Raw genomic sequence first — 15,068 nt, 5'->3', positions numbered from 1 at the left:
GTCAGCATTGAACTTTTAAAATAAAAACAAAATTATTTAAAAGTTTTTCTTCACTAGTACTCTCCAAATTGCATGCCCTAGATGGTGAAGTGAAGTGAAGTCGCCCAGTCGTGCCCGACTCTTTGCGACCCCATGGATAGTAGCCTGCACCAAGCTCCTCCATCCATGGGATTTTCAAGGCAAGAGTACTGGAGTGGGGTTGCCATTTCCTTCTCCAGGAATCTTCCCAACCCAGGGATCGAAGCCAGGTCTCTCAGATTGTAGACAGACGCTTTACCGTCTGAGCCACCAGGGAAGTCTATGTACTGACATAGATTCTCAGATTTATATTACAAATCATTAACAGTAGCAAAGTTATATCCGACGATATTTTTATTTACACTTTATACAGGACTGGGAAAATCGCCAACTGTCCATGTCGAAAACAATTGTTTTATTTTATTATAATGTGGGTTGATTTGGCTAGTGGAGACTACTAGTGGCTATCGTGGCGGTGGGAACTAGCCGACTGCCAGTCCTGGGCCCGGCCATGGGCGCGAGATGACTCTGGCAGATCGGAAGCTGGAGTTTGCGGGCGCCAAGCCAAGCGCGGAGGCTTCCTCCAGCCGCGGGAGCCAGTCGGCCCTTCCCTCGGTCTGTCCCGCAGCGGTCACTCGGCCACTTGCGCGCATGCGCCGACCCCGCGGCGTCCTCCCCGGCTCCTTCCCTCCTTCATCCGGGTCCTGGACGAGCGGGCGCCGTGCGCGTGTCCCGCTGCCGAGCTGCTAATAAAGTTGCGCTGAGGAGAAGCGCAGCGACGGCGCCGGGAGAGCGCGCGCCGCCGGCCCGTGAGTGAATGTGGGGCCTCGGGACGGGCGGGCCAGTGAGTGGGACCGTGGGCTGCAGGCTTTGCCCGGACGCGGTTCTGCCCTAGCGGCCGGACTCGGGCCGAGGCGGGGGCGGGCGGAGCGGAAATCACCCGGGCCTGCGGGGCGGGAGGTAGGCCGAGACCCGGCCTGCCGGGGTCCAGGCGGGCGGCGATGGTGCGGCCCGTCCGGCTGCGGAGGCCTGGTCTGCCCCGGGGGCGTCCCGAGGCGGGGCCGACGCTGGCCCTCGTCCGGGCTCCGCCGTTACCAGCCGGACTGTGGCGGGAGGCGTTCAGGACGCCCTCGCGGGGATCCCCGGCCCCACTTCTGTCCGGGGGAGCGGTTTGCCCTCGCTTATGCGAGCGCCACCCTCAACACACACCCCTGGTGGGACTGCCGAGCTCGGCCGAGCAGCTTGGTCGGCTGCATTGCAAAACCGTCCAGTGGCTTGATGAATCCGTGCCGCCGCCGTCGTTTTGTGTTTCAAAGATAAGGATCCACTCTTATCGGTGGGAATTACACCCCGGGCAGTTGTGACCTGCTGCTGCACTCAGCTGGTAGTTAGACCCGGTTTCTGCCACTTGCCATGCCAGTTTCCATCATTGCAAAGATTTCTTCTATTTTGTGTAAACTTTTGCTGCAGGGATAACGACAAGCAGTATCTGTTTGCCTTCATCATATTCAACCCCTGCTGGGGTCTTTCACTCTAGTGTCAGGGCTCAGATTCATATTCGGTCTGCCCCCTCCCCATGCTCTCCCTCTTTTCCTCTCTTCCCCTTTCAGCTGCTATTATTACGTGGAGTTTGGAGCCTAAGCTTTGAAAACTCCCATGTGGCGCCTGTCTTAAGTCGGAGCATGCTCAGTAGCCAAAACAGATTTTGGTTGCAAAAAAGAACTGGGGCGAGGATAGTCGGGTATTTGGACGTTCGCCCACTTCCTAACAAAATGTTCCAATTCTGGTTTGGATGGCATTGGAGAGTGGAGCTGTAGGCCAGCCCAGAGGTGAGGAATGCCTGAACACCCTGGGCCAGATCTCTATCTTGATTGTAGAGACATTGTTTCCTGACCAGCTGGAGGTCTAGAGAGAGACAGGGGGAAAAGCATTCCTGGCTGCCCGTGCATTTATATGGGTGTGGTGCTAAGTGTATCTTGTTTACCTTATCTTTCTGTGGAAAAAGTTTTGAAGTTTGGTCGGGTTTGTCACATCATGCCCGTTGCCTAGTACCCCCCCAAAGTGTTCTTATTTAGCAAAAAGACTGGATAGGTGGGAGGTTGTGGCTTGGCCTCACAGAAATTGAGAGGAAGGGATACTGAAGTTGCTGTTTTCAAATTCTTTCGAAAATTCTGTTTCTAAACTTGGGTAGTTAAATTTCCTTAAATTAGAGCTCCCATATTGCCCGCAGTGAATTAGTTTTTTAACTTTAATTTGAAAGCTAAATGGTTGAAAACCTTAGTCCCAATAAATTAGTAACTTGCCAAGCAGTTTAAAATTGTTCCTAGGTGCCAGTGTTGTGGAAGACAAAAGCTAGAGACAATGTGAACATTATGGATCTGAATACTTTTATGAGTGTGTTCCAAATAAGGAGTTTTTTTTTTTTTTTTTTTCTTTTTTAAATAGTTTTAAGGGCTTCCCAGGTGGCTCAGATGGTAAAGAATCTGCCTGCAATGTGGGAGACCCGGGTTCGATCCCTGGGTCAGGAAAATCTCCTGGAGAAGGGAATGGCTACACACCCCAGTATTCTTGCCTGGAGAATTCCATGGACAGAGGAGCCTGGTGGGCTATACAGTCCATAGTTTGCAAAGAGTTGGACATGACTGTATGTTCAACTAACACATGTACACATATAGATCTAAACCAATTATTTTATATTCTTCCTCTTATTGGTACTTTGGTAACTTTTACCCCCCTCTAAGATAAATCCAAGATTACAGAAATACAAAACAGTTAAGAAACAAGTTTAAAGTGTAACTTTCATGAGAGTTGTGTTGATTATGTTTAGATTTTTTAAATTTAACTTTTGCATGATTGTCTCTGTAGCATCCTCCTTTCTTCCCTCTCTCTACCTTGCTCCCTCAGTGTGCCTTTCCTTTCACATAGCTGCTTTTATCACATAAACTGTACCTATTTATTTTTGTTAATAAAATCCATCTGTCGTTTATGCCTCCATTTTTCAGATCATAGTTGAAATAGACTATAAAAGTTAGATGAACCTTCCCAGCTGACTTTCTTCTTAGATTTTAAATGCATCCAATGATATAGTTAAGAGAACAGTGAACTGGAAAGGAAAAGAGTAAAATATTTTTGTAGGTTCTGTGCAGATTTGGTGGAATTATCTACTTGTCTGGTTCACAGGGTTAGGCGCCACAAAAATGGGTAGATTGGTACGTGCTACATTTCTTTCCCCTCTGGCAAAGTCAGTTTTAATTTCAGTGGGAGACAGTGGCAGAATGTTGTTACTAATGAGGTTTGAATCAGATTGTTTACTGGTTATGTAACATGTTGCTGGGAGTATTATTAAAAGTTGCCTTCTGTATCAAGGTAGAGGCAAGTAAATTCTGCTTACCCTCTTCACTGGGTTTTAATTCTTGGCTGAGCCTGAAGCACATTAGACTATAACCATCATTATACCTGGGTAGCCTGCCTGTTTCCTGTTTTCATCATGAACCCAAACATTATGATTTGCAGTGATGATCTTTTTTGTGCCTTGCGTTAAACGAGGCAGTATGTTTTCTCTTACTTCTGAAAAGAGATTTGTAACTTGGTCAAATCAAAGCTACTAGCTTCTTGTCTTTTGAAGACTAGGTAGTAAAATATAAAACTTGTAAAAATTTCTTGGTAACTTGAAATACTATTTATAAAAATCTATTTAATACATATTGTTTTAGTGTTTTTATGTAAATTTTAATGTTACCAGTAGTATGTAGAGTCTGAATAAGAAAGCCCTTTTTGTTTATGACTTATCAGTGTTTATTATTACCAGATGTATATGTTGACTTAGCTGACTTGAGAACTCTTTAGGATATAGCTGCCTTTATTCCCGATTATCAGTTTTCCCTGTTCTCGTTATTTCTAGAGTGACGGTATTCCTAGTCTGTTCGTGTGCTTCATACTAGCCCAAAGAAGAAACTGAATAGTTTATTTCTTCAAATGTTACAGCTCCCTTAGATCCTATGGGTTTGCTGGTACACTAATAAGGTCAAAGACAATGGAGAAGATTTCCTTTTATAAGGGACAGTCTTATAAAAGCCTGAAGGATGATTCTTATTTCTACCAGTCTGGATATTTTGGAGAAAAGATTATTTGGGAGTAGGACCCAAGAAGACTGCACAGAGGTAGAATGTTTTCCCCACCAAAGATGATGATGAATGTCCTCACAAAGCCTGTCCATGTCTTTTTACACTTTGATTTTCTGCTTCCAAAATTAATAGAACAATAGTAATTGAAACTCTCAGTGCTGGCTTATCTAATTCATTGCATTACCTAGAACTCTGAATCTTAGAGGTACATTTACTACTTGGAAGGTTAAGATATAAAATTCTTTTTGAAAAATTGTTAAAAGCTAGATTGTTGTTGCTGCTGCTAGGTCGCTTCAGTCGTGTCCGACTCTGTGCGACCCCATAGACGGCAGCCCACCAGGCTCCCCCGTCCCTGGGATTCTCCAGGCAAGAACACTGGAGTGGGTTGCCATTTCCTTCTCCAAGATTGTTGGTAGGACCAACTAGTTTTTCAGTCTCATAGTCTAACATCTTTCAGTGTTTCACAGCTTTGAAAAGATGGGGTAATTACACAGTTATTATTTTTTCGTAAATAATCAGCTAGGTCTTCACTCTGCAGTTTTGATACTTTTTTTGCCCTGGGCACCTAGGTGGGGAGATATTTGGCCTTTTTCTATTAGAGAAGTGGTATCAGTGACTTTTCTTTCTGCTTTTATTGTATTCCTAACTTGGTTGTGACAATATTTTAGAAGAAAGTTTTATTAGATGGTTCCAGGTGTGCGATACTGTAATTGTAATTCATTTTTGGAAGTCAGTTGTTAAAGTGCCTTTTGTAAATAGGATTTGCTTTTGATTTCTTTGGTATACCAGTCTCTGCTTATAATGTGTATATATATATAAATTACAGAATGGTATACTCTGGAAATTTGAAAATGGCCTAATCTGTTGTGAGGTTTAACTGGATTTTTCCTTTTTGATGTCCATATATATTGTTTTGTTATTATTGAAAATAATAGTAAGAAAAAGACTGATATCACCTTCCTACTTTTCTTTGAACATAGCAGCTGGAGTCCTGTAAACAGTCTTAAACTTTTTAAATTTAACTGTGGTCTCAGAATATGGCTGGTACTTTTTCAAGGCAAGCTTTGTTTTGGTCACTTCTGTTTTCATGATATGTTAGGATCTGCCTGGCATCCTATCTGGTAGACTATAACTTGAGATCTAGTTATTCTGGTTTGTGTGTTTCTAGGAAAAGAGGGGCACTGCAGAACTTTTTCAAAGCTAGTCTTTCATTTTCTTTACCTTCTTCACATCTTTCTGCCCACTCAAGTGAGTAGATGAGCTTATCTGGACAATGTCTTCATAAAGATTTGAAATATATGTTGTGTACACAAGTTAGCACTTTGTACTCCAGAGAGACATTTTGTAACATACTGATTTGGTATCTGCTCTTGGTGATTTTATAATTTAAAGGAAAGTGCTGTAAAGATTGACCAGCTCTGTGTCTGTTCCTGTGCCTACAAGCCTATGCAGGTATTCTCAGACACATCTGGTAGCAATGTCAGAAATCTTGCAGGCTCTGTGGGGGTGAGTGATACATCTAGATCAGGCTCTGCTTAATTAGAGGACTTAGAGAAGCAGGTGAGGTTTAAAGAGTGATTAAAAACTGGGAAACAAAAGTCTGGATGTGGGAGATAAAAAAAGACTTGTATGGGCACAGAGAGAGCCTGGATGAGAGATCTGTGCTATGAGAAAGGTCAGCCGGCAGGTGCTCAGCTCCTGAGTGGCTTTGAAATCACTATGAGAACTTTGGATGTCTTCAGAAATTTGGGAACCGTAATTGGGAAAAGTGATGATTTAAGTGTTTCTCTAGGAAAATGATTTTGGTGCCCATGTGACTGTATTTCCTCTTCTTTCTAGATGATCTAGTAAAGAACAGGTTTTCTGAACCTAGGAGAGCTGTGGGGCCAGCTTGTTCTTGGTTTCTTTCTCTTATCTGCTTGCAGTCATGGATGTGGCTTAAACATTTTATAGTGATTATATACCTAGGTCTAGGATTGGTTTGATAGTTGTGGTGACGGGCGTCTACTTTTGCTAATACTTGGTGACTAAAGATGTTAGAACCACAGGGGTAAGATACTTTTAAAGCTATACCCCCACCAACCACAAAAAAGTTACCTCTGAATGTGTATAGGCAAGTGACTTTCTCCCATTGTGGATGATCCTAAGGGCCTTGGTTCTCAAACCTACTGCAGAACCTGGGAGGTAGGGCCCTGCTGTCAATGAATCTGAATCTTGTGGAATGGTTATGAAGGATTTGTTTCTTTAAAACCCCCACCTGTAATTCTTCTGTATCGGTTTGGTTGAAGTGATGGTGGCTTTGACCCATATGCACATTTGCAACGGTTAATGTGGTCAGGAGGTTTCCTTTTGGCTAACGGTGTTGGGTGAAATTTTTGAATTGGTTTGTTTGCCTTTTATTTTGGATTGAAGCAGTCAGAGAGATGTTGGACCAGAAGGTGAAGGAGCTGTTTTTTTTTATTTTTCCTTTGAATCTGGGGCTGAGCAGTGTGTGTCTATAGGTCTGTCTGTCTCAGGGAGACTATTGAGGGGGGTTTGTGTGTATGTGTTTATGGCAGGTCAGGAGGTTCTACTCAGGTAACTTGAAGTAAGAACAAGACTTGGTTTCTTGACATTAATAACAGTTCATTTGAATGGAATCCTGGTTAAGTTTAACAACATTTTCTTCATACATTCATTTTATGTAAAATCATCCTTGAGCTTTCCCTAAATCAATCCCATTCTGGTAGCCCAGGTTGACACCTTGGAGTCATTTTTGACTCCTCCGTTCTCACATTCCCCTTATCTCTTCCACCAGGAAACCTTTTGTCTCCCAAACATGTGAAACTGTCTGCTTCTCACCACCAAGCTGCAGTCATCCTGGTCTGAGCCACCATCATCTCTTACTTAAATTGCTCAGCACTGAACTGAACTCGGTCTCCCTGCTTTCTACCCTTGCTGCCTCCATCCCCACCCCCTCCCCATTCTGAATATGTGGCCTAGAGTGATTGTTTAATAACATAAGTCTCAAAATGTCATATCTTCACTCAGAGCTCTTAAATGGGTCTACATTTCACTTATAGTAAAGGCCAAAAGCACTTATATTACTGCATGGCTCTCTTACCTGTTTGACTCCATTCCTTGTTTTCCCTTTCTTGTTTGCTTATTGTCAGGGTTCGTGGTCTTGTGGTTACTTGAATGTGCCAGACATGCTCCCACTTTGGGATTTGCACATTGCCTGTTGCCTTTGCTTGTACTAGTTTTCCCTGCCTGGCTCACTCTTCGGTGCCTTCTCAGTGAGGCTCAGCCCAGCCACCCTGTTTAAAATTACACCTCTTTCATAGCACTCCTGATCCACCTTCCACTGTTTTATTTTTCTCCATAGCATTTTTCACCTTACAGCTATCCTGTATCACTCATTTATTGTACTTTATCTGTCTCCCTCCACTGGAATGCAGGCTTTATGAAGACAAGGATTTTGGTCCATTCTTATTCACTTCTATATTCTCAGCGCCTATACTGTTCAGTTCAGTCACTCAGTCGTGTCTGACTCTTTGTGATTCCATGAACTGCAGCACGCCAGGCTTCCTTGTCCATTAACAACTCCCGGAGCTTACTGAAACTCATGTCCATTGAGTCAGTGATGCCATCCAATCATTTCATCCTCTGTTGTCCCCTTCTCCACCCGCCATCAGTCTTTCCCAACATCAGGGTCTTTTCCAGTGAGTTAGTTCTTCGCATCAGATGGCCAAAGTATTGAAGCTTCAGCATCAGTCCTTCCAATGAATATTCAGGACTGTTTTCCTTTAGGATGGACTGGTTGGATCTCCTTGCAGTCCAAGGGACTCTCAAGAGTCTACTCCAACACCACAGTTCAAAAGCATCAATTCTTTGGTGTTCAACTTTCTTTATTGTCCAACTCTCACATCCATACATGACTACTGGAAAAACCATAGCCTTGACTAGATGGACCTTTCTTGGCAAAGTAATGCCTTTGCATTTTAATATGCTGTCTAGGTTGGTCATAGCTTTTCTTCCAGGGAGCAAGTGTCTTCTAATTTTACTGCTGCAGTCACTATCTGCAGTGATTTTGGAGCCCAAGAAAATAAACTCAGTTTCCATGGTTTCCCCATTTATTTGCCATGAAGTGATGGAACCAGATGCCATGATCTTAGTTTTATGAATGTTGGGTTTTAAGCCAACTTTTTCACTCTCGTCTTTCACTTTCATCAAGAGGCTTTTTTGTTCCTCTTCAATTTTTGTCATAAGGGTGGTGTCATCCACATATCTGAGGTTGTCGATATTTCTCCCAGCCATCTTGATTTCAGCTTGTGCTTCATCCAGCCCAGCATTTCATATGATGTACGCTGTGTATAAGTTAAATAAGCAGGGTGACGGTATACAGTCTTGATATACGCCTTTCCCGATTTGGAACCAGTCTGTTGTTCCATGTGCAGTTGTAACTGTTGCTTCTTGACCTGCATACAGATTTCTCAGGAGGCAGGTCAGGTGGTCTGGTATTCCCATCTCTTGAAGAATTTTCCACAATTTGGTGTCATCCACACAGTAAAAGGCTTTGGCATAGTCAATAAAGCAGAAGTAGATGTTTTTCTGGAACGCTCTTGCTTTTTCAATGATCCAGCAGATGTTGGCAATTTGATCTCTGGTTCCTCTGCCTTTTTAAAATCCAGCTTGAACATCTGGAAGTTCACAGTTCACATACTGTTGAAGCCTGGCTTGGAGTATTTTGAGCATTACTTTGCTAGCATGTGAGATGAGTGCCTTGGAAACGAACAGAGATCATTCTGTCGTTTTTGAGATTGCATCCAAGTATTGCATTTCGGACTCTTTTGTTGACCATGATGGCTACTCCATTTCTTCTAAGGGATTCCTGCCCACAGTAGTAGATATAATGGTCATCTGAGTTAAATTCACCCATTCCAGTCCATTTTAGTTCGCTGATTCCTAGAATGTTGATGTTCACTCTTGCCATCTCCTGTTTGACCACTTCCAATTTGCCTTGATTCATGGACCTAACATTCCAGGTTCCTATGCAATATTGCTCTTTACAGCATCAGACCTTGCTTCTATCACCAGTCATATCCACAGCTGGGTATTGTTTTTGCTTTCGCTCCATCCCTTCATTCTTTCTGGAGTTATTTCTCCACTGATGTGATCACTATAAACTGGAAAATTCTGAAAGAGATGGGAATACCAGACCACCTGACTTGTCTCTTGAGAAACCTGTATGCAGGTCAGGAAGCAACAGTTAGAACTGGACATGGACCAACAGACTGGTTCCAAATAGGAAAAGGAGTACGTCAAGGCTGTATATCGTCACCCTACTTATTTAACTTATATGCAGAGTACATCATGAGAAACGCTGGGCTGGAAGAAGCACAAGTTGGAATCAAGATTGCCGGGAGAAATATCAATAACCTCAGATATGCAAATGACACCACCCTTGTGACAGAAAGTGAAGAGGAACTCAAAAGCCTGTTGATGAAAGTGAAAGAGGAGAGTGGAAAAGTTGGCTTAAAGCTCAACATTCAGAAAACGAAGATCATGGCATCTGGTCCCGTCACTTCATGGCAAATAGATGGGGAAACAGTGGAAACAGTATCAGACTTTATTTTTCTGGGCTCCAAAATCACTGCAGGTGGTGATTGCAGCCATGAATTTAAAAAACTCTTACTCCTTGGAAGGAAAGTTATGACCAACCTAGATAGCATATTCAAAAGCAGAGACATTACTTTACCAACAAAGGTCCGTCTAGTCAAGGCTATGGTTTTTCCAGTGGTCATGTATGATTGTGAGAGTTGGACTGGGAAGAAAGCTGAGTGCTGAAGAATTGATGCTTTTGAACTGTGGTGTTGGAGAAGACTCTTGAGAGTCCTTTGGACTGCAAGGAGATCCAACCAGTCCATCCTAAGGGAGATCAGTCCTGGGTGTTCATTGGAAGGACTGATGCTGAATCTGAAACTCCAATACTTTGGCCACCTCATTCGAAGAGTTGACTCATTGGAGGAGACTCTGATGCTGGGAGGGGTTGGGGGAAGGAGGAGAAGGGGATGACAGAGGATGAGATGGCTGGATGGCATCACCGACTCGATAGACATGAGTTTGGGTAAACTCTGGGAGTTGGTGATGGACAGGGAGGCCTAGTGTGCTGTGATTCATGGGGTCACAAAGAGTCGGACACGACTGAGTGACTGAACTGAACTGAACTGAGATGAGTGCAACTGTGCGGTAGTTTGAACACCTTTGGCATTGCCTTTCTTTGGAATTAGAATGAAAACTGACCTTTTCCGGTTCTGTGGCCACGGCTGAGTTTTCCAAATTTGCTGGCATGTTGAGTGCAGCACTCTCACAGCATCATTTTTTAGAATTTGAAATACCTCAACTGGAATTCCATCACCTCCACTAGCTTTGTTCATAGTGATGCTTCCTAAGGCCCACTTGACTTCACACTCGAGAATGTCTGGCTCTAGGTGAGATAAACACCATTGTGGTTATCTGGGTCATGAAGATCTTTTTTGTGTAGTTCTTCTGTGTATTCTTGCCACCTCTTAATATCTTCTGCTTCTGTTAGGTCTATACCATTTCTATCCTTTATTGTGCCCATCTTTGCATGAAATGTTCCTCAAATGCACCTCAATAGTTTTAGATGAACAGCTTGAATGAATTTAACAAGTCTTCTAAATATGCTTAGTACTGTTTTTTTAAAGATTACATTCTAGAGGGAGAGTCGAAAATATAAGAAAACCAACAAATACTTACAATTTGGTAGTACAGTGAAGGAAATGAACACAGTTTTAGATTAGAGATTGGGGAAAACCTACTTTATATAGAGTTAATGGGTTGATCAGGGAAGGTGTCGGGGATGATAGCTAAAGCTGAAACCTTGGAGAGCTAGACATTAGTGGTTGGAGCTTGAAGAAAGTGGTCCGGACAATAGCATTTGTAAAATATGTAAGGTAGAGAAAATGTTCTAGTACAGGAAGATAAATGCTTTTCAAAAAATGAATTCTTACTATTATTTATTGGAACCCGAAAGTATTTGGCCCTATCTTTGATTGATTTTTCTTAAATTTCAGCCTCTAAATTTGTATAACTTTAAAATTACTGGAGAGAATTCTTTTGAAATAAAAATGACTCTTATAAATCCTCTTTAGTAAGAATTTTAATATGTTTGAGGTACATCTGCACTTCCATTTTAAAGTTGGTTTTCCCTGGTAACTATACAAGAAATTCATGTTTATTTTAAGATATGCAAAATTGCATGAAACAGAAAGTGAAAAGCACCCTGAATCCCTCCCCATCCCCTGGCTAATTCCTTTCAAAAGGTTTGTATTCACATTCTCTTTCATTCGTTAGACTTAAATACTTACTGAGCACATGTATCACTCGGTTTACAGTGATGAGCCAAAACAGATATGGCTCCTCTCATTTACATTCTTGCCAAGTTGGAGTGGTAAATGTAAAAACAAAGATATGTTAAGTGCTGCAAAATAGAGATATGTGATACAGTAAGTGTGTATAATAGGGGAGTTTCACCTAGGTAAGGCAGTCTGGGAAGGCTTCCCTGAAGAAGGGATGCTTGAGCTAAAATAGAAGTATGATGTGTGTGTGTGTGTGTGTGTGTGTGTGTGTGTGTTTTGTAATGTGATAGATTCTTTTGTAGTGCATGATATCTCTTTATTTTATTGCTGAGGTACTACTGTATTCTTTGGATTTCCAAGGTACTGCTCTGTATTGTTTTTGTCTGGTTGATAGTTGCAGTTTTTCAGGAGAATTTCAGGGAACCTGACATACACAAGGATTTCTAAAGCTCATAATTAAATACCAGTTTTCTTTCTAGCTGTCTGAAATGACAATACCCATCAACGAAAGAATCAACTATTAGGTTGGTGCAAATGTCATTGTGGTTTCAGACCGTGAATTTTAAATCATTATAACTAGGCTCAAACACACCTTTATTAGTCAAAATAGTAACCATTATAATCAGTGCCAGTGAGATATAAGTTTATTCCTGTGGTGTAAAAATTCATGCCTCAAGATTCGACAAACTCTTGGAAAGCATTTTCTGCATCCTGCTGGTTGTGGAAGCGTTTTCCCTGCAGAAAGTTGTTGAGATGCTTGAAGAAGTGGTAGTTGGTTGGCAAGAGGTCAGGTTAATATGGCAGATGAGGCAAAATTTCGTTGCCCGTTTCTTTCAACTTTTGAAACAATGGTTGTGTGACATTAGTTGGGTGTTGTCGTGGAAACAAATTGGGCCCTTTCTGTTGACCAGTGCTGGCTGCAGGTGTTGCAGTTTTTGGTGCATCTCATTGATTTACTTCTCAGATGTAATGGTTTCACTGAGATTCAGAAAGCTATAGTGGATGAGATGGGCAGCAAACCACCGAACAGTGATCATGACCTTTTTTGGTGCAACTTTGGCTTTGGGAAGTGCTTTGGAGTTCCTTCTCAGTCCAGCCACTGAGCTGGCAATCGCCAGTTGTATAAAATCCACTTTTCATCACATGTCACAATCCAATTGAGAAATGGTTCATTGTTGTTGCATAAAATAAGAGATGACACTTCAAAGCAGTGATTTTTTATTTTTTTTAATTTTCATTCAGTGCATGAGGCACCTACTTATCAAACCGTTCTAGTTTACTTCAAATGCTGAACTACCCTAGAATGATTGACATTGAGTTCTTTGGCAATTTCTTGTGTAGCTGTAAGAGGATCAGGCTTTTCAGGTGGCACTAGTGGTTAAGAACCTGCCTGCCCATGCAAGAGACATAAGAGATGTGGGTTCAGTCCCTGGGTTGGGAAGATCCCCTGGAGGTGGGCATGGCAACCCCCTCTAGTGTTCTCACCTGGAGAATCCCATGGACAGAGGAGCCTGGCAGACTAGAGTCTGTAGGGTTGCAAAGAGTTGGACATGACGGAAGAGACTGAGAACGCACACAGCAGCTTCAGTGATGCTCTCAGTTGGTCATTCTCAACTTCTGGTGACTGGCCACTGTGCTCCTCATCATCAAGGCTCTTGTCTCCTTTGCACAACTTCTTCAACCACCACTGCACTATACATTCGTTAGCAGTTCCTGGGCCAAATGCAATGTTGAAGTTGCGAGTTGTCGCCACTGCTTTATGACTCATTTTGAACTCAAAGAAGATCGCTCAAATTTGTTTTTTTGTCTACCATCATTTCCTTCAGTTCAGTTACTCATTTGTGTCTGATTCTTTTGACCCCATGGACTGTAACATGCCAGGCTTCCCTGTCTATCACCAACTCCTGGAGCCTACTCAAACTCATGTCCATCCAGTCAGTGATGCCATCCAACCATCTCATCTAATGTCATCCCGTTATCCTCCCGCCTTCAATCTTTCCCGGCATCAGGGTCTTTTCCAATAAGTCAGTTCTTTGCATCAGGTGATGAAAGTATTGGAGTTTCAGCTTTAGCATCAGTCCTTCCAGTGAATATTCAGGACTGATTTCCTTTAGGATTGACTGGTTGGATATCCTTGCAGTCCAAGGGACTCGCAAGAGCCTTCTCTAACACCACAGTTCAAAAGCATCAATTCTTTGGTGTTCAGCTTTCTTTATTGTCCAACTCTCACATCCATACCTGACTACTGGAAAAACCATAGCTTTGACTAGATGGACCTCTGTTGGCAAAGTAATGTCTCTGCTTTTTAATATGCTGTCTAGGTTGGTCATAGCTTTTCTTCTAAGGAACAAGTGTCTTTTAATTTCATGGCTGCAATCACCATCTGCAGTGATTTTGGAGCCCCCAAAAATAAAGTCTCTCACTGTTTCCGTGGTTTCCCCATCTATTTGCCATGAAGTGATGGGACCAGATGCCACAATCTTAGTTTTAGGAATGTTGAGTTTTAAGCCAATTTTTTCACTCCTCTTTCACTTTCATCAAGAGGCTCTTTAGTTCTTCTTTACTTTCTCCCATAAGGGTAGTGTCATCTGCGTATCTGAGGTTGTTGATATTTCTCCCGGCAATCTTGATTCCAACTTGTGCTTCATTCCGCTAGCATTCGCATGATGTACTCTGCATATAAGTTAAATAAGCAGGGTGACAATATACAGCCTTGACATACTCCTTTCCATTGTCTAAAATAAATATAAAATACAAGCAAGTAATAAGTCATTAGCAAAAAAACATTAAAATGATGTATAACATAACCACATTTATTTGAGAATGTATTCCAATATCAAATGGCAAAGTTCAGCAATGCAAAACCACAATTACTTTTGCACCAACTTAATAGGTCTTTGTAAACTAGAGGTAAACTGTAAAAAGCCAAAGTAATAGCAGATAATGCGTTCACAGTTGTTAAGTCCCTCCAAGTTGTAAGCAGTAGTACACGTTCCTATCTACTCAGTTACTGGCTTTCTGTGCCTGCTGTATATATTCTTTACTCTATTTTAATACTGCATCTCTGTTGACTTATCATATGAAAATCCAGAGTAAAGCTAAGTCATATGGGACTTCCTTGATGGTCCAGTGGTTGAGTCTGCCTTGCAATGCAAGGGACACAGATTTGACCCCTTGTCCGGGAGGATCCCATATGTAGCAGGGCGGCTGAGCCTGTGAGCCACACCTACTGAGCCCATGCACCGCAAGTGCTGAAGCCTGCGTGGCCTTGAGCCTGTGCTCCGCAACAAGAGAACCATTGCACTGGGGATCCTGCATGCTGCAAATAGAGAATGGTCCATGTTCACTGCAACTATAGAAAGCTTGCACAGTAACGAGAGACCCAACATAGCCAAAACCAAATAAATACATTAAAAAAACAGACCACCAAGTGATGTGCTGAACAGCGCATGAAGCTCTTCATAGAATCTTCTCTTTTTTCTGGTTACTCTTTATGCTCTTTGAGATTACACATCGTGTCTTTTAAGACTTAGTTCCTAGTACAGAGTATTCCTGGCTTATTGCT

The 15,068-nt window shown here is 42.3% G+C and overlaps 1 protein-coding gene across 2 annotated transcripts in view; it reads left to right on the top strand.

The window, feature by feature from the left end:
* The first annotated feature begins 632 nt into the window (after nucleotides 1-632).
* Nucleotides 633-15,068, top strand: part of SMAD5 (SMAD family member 5) — a 62,621-nt gene continuing 48,185 nt past the window's right edge. Inside the window, exon 1 of one of the 2 annotated variants that reach the window (XM_006078291.4) lies at nucleotides 633-827. The gene's annotated coding sequence lies outside the window, so the exon portion shown is untranslated. Of the gene's footprint in view, nucleotides 828-1,716; nucleotides 1,848-15,068 lie in introns of those variants that run through there. The other variant, XM_044947628.2, reaches the window with a different exon arrangement.

Source organism: Bubalus bubalis, chromosome 9 (assembly GCF_019923935.1).
Source record: "Bubalus bubalis isolate 160015118507 breed Murrah chromosome 9, NDDB_SH_1, whole genome shotgun sequence".
NCBI classification, from domain to species: Eukaryota; Metazoa; Chordata; class Mammalia; order Artiodactyla; family Bovidae; genus Bubalus; species Bubalus bubalis.
Note: the sequence above shows the minus strand (reverse complement) of the source record. Positions and strands in the feature narration are given on the sequence as shown.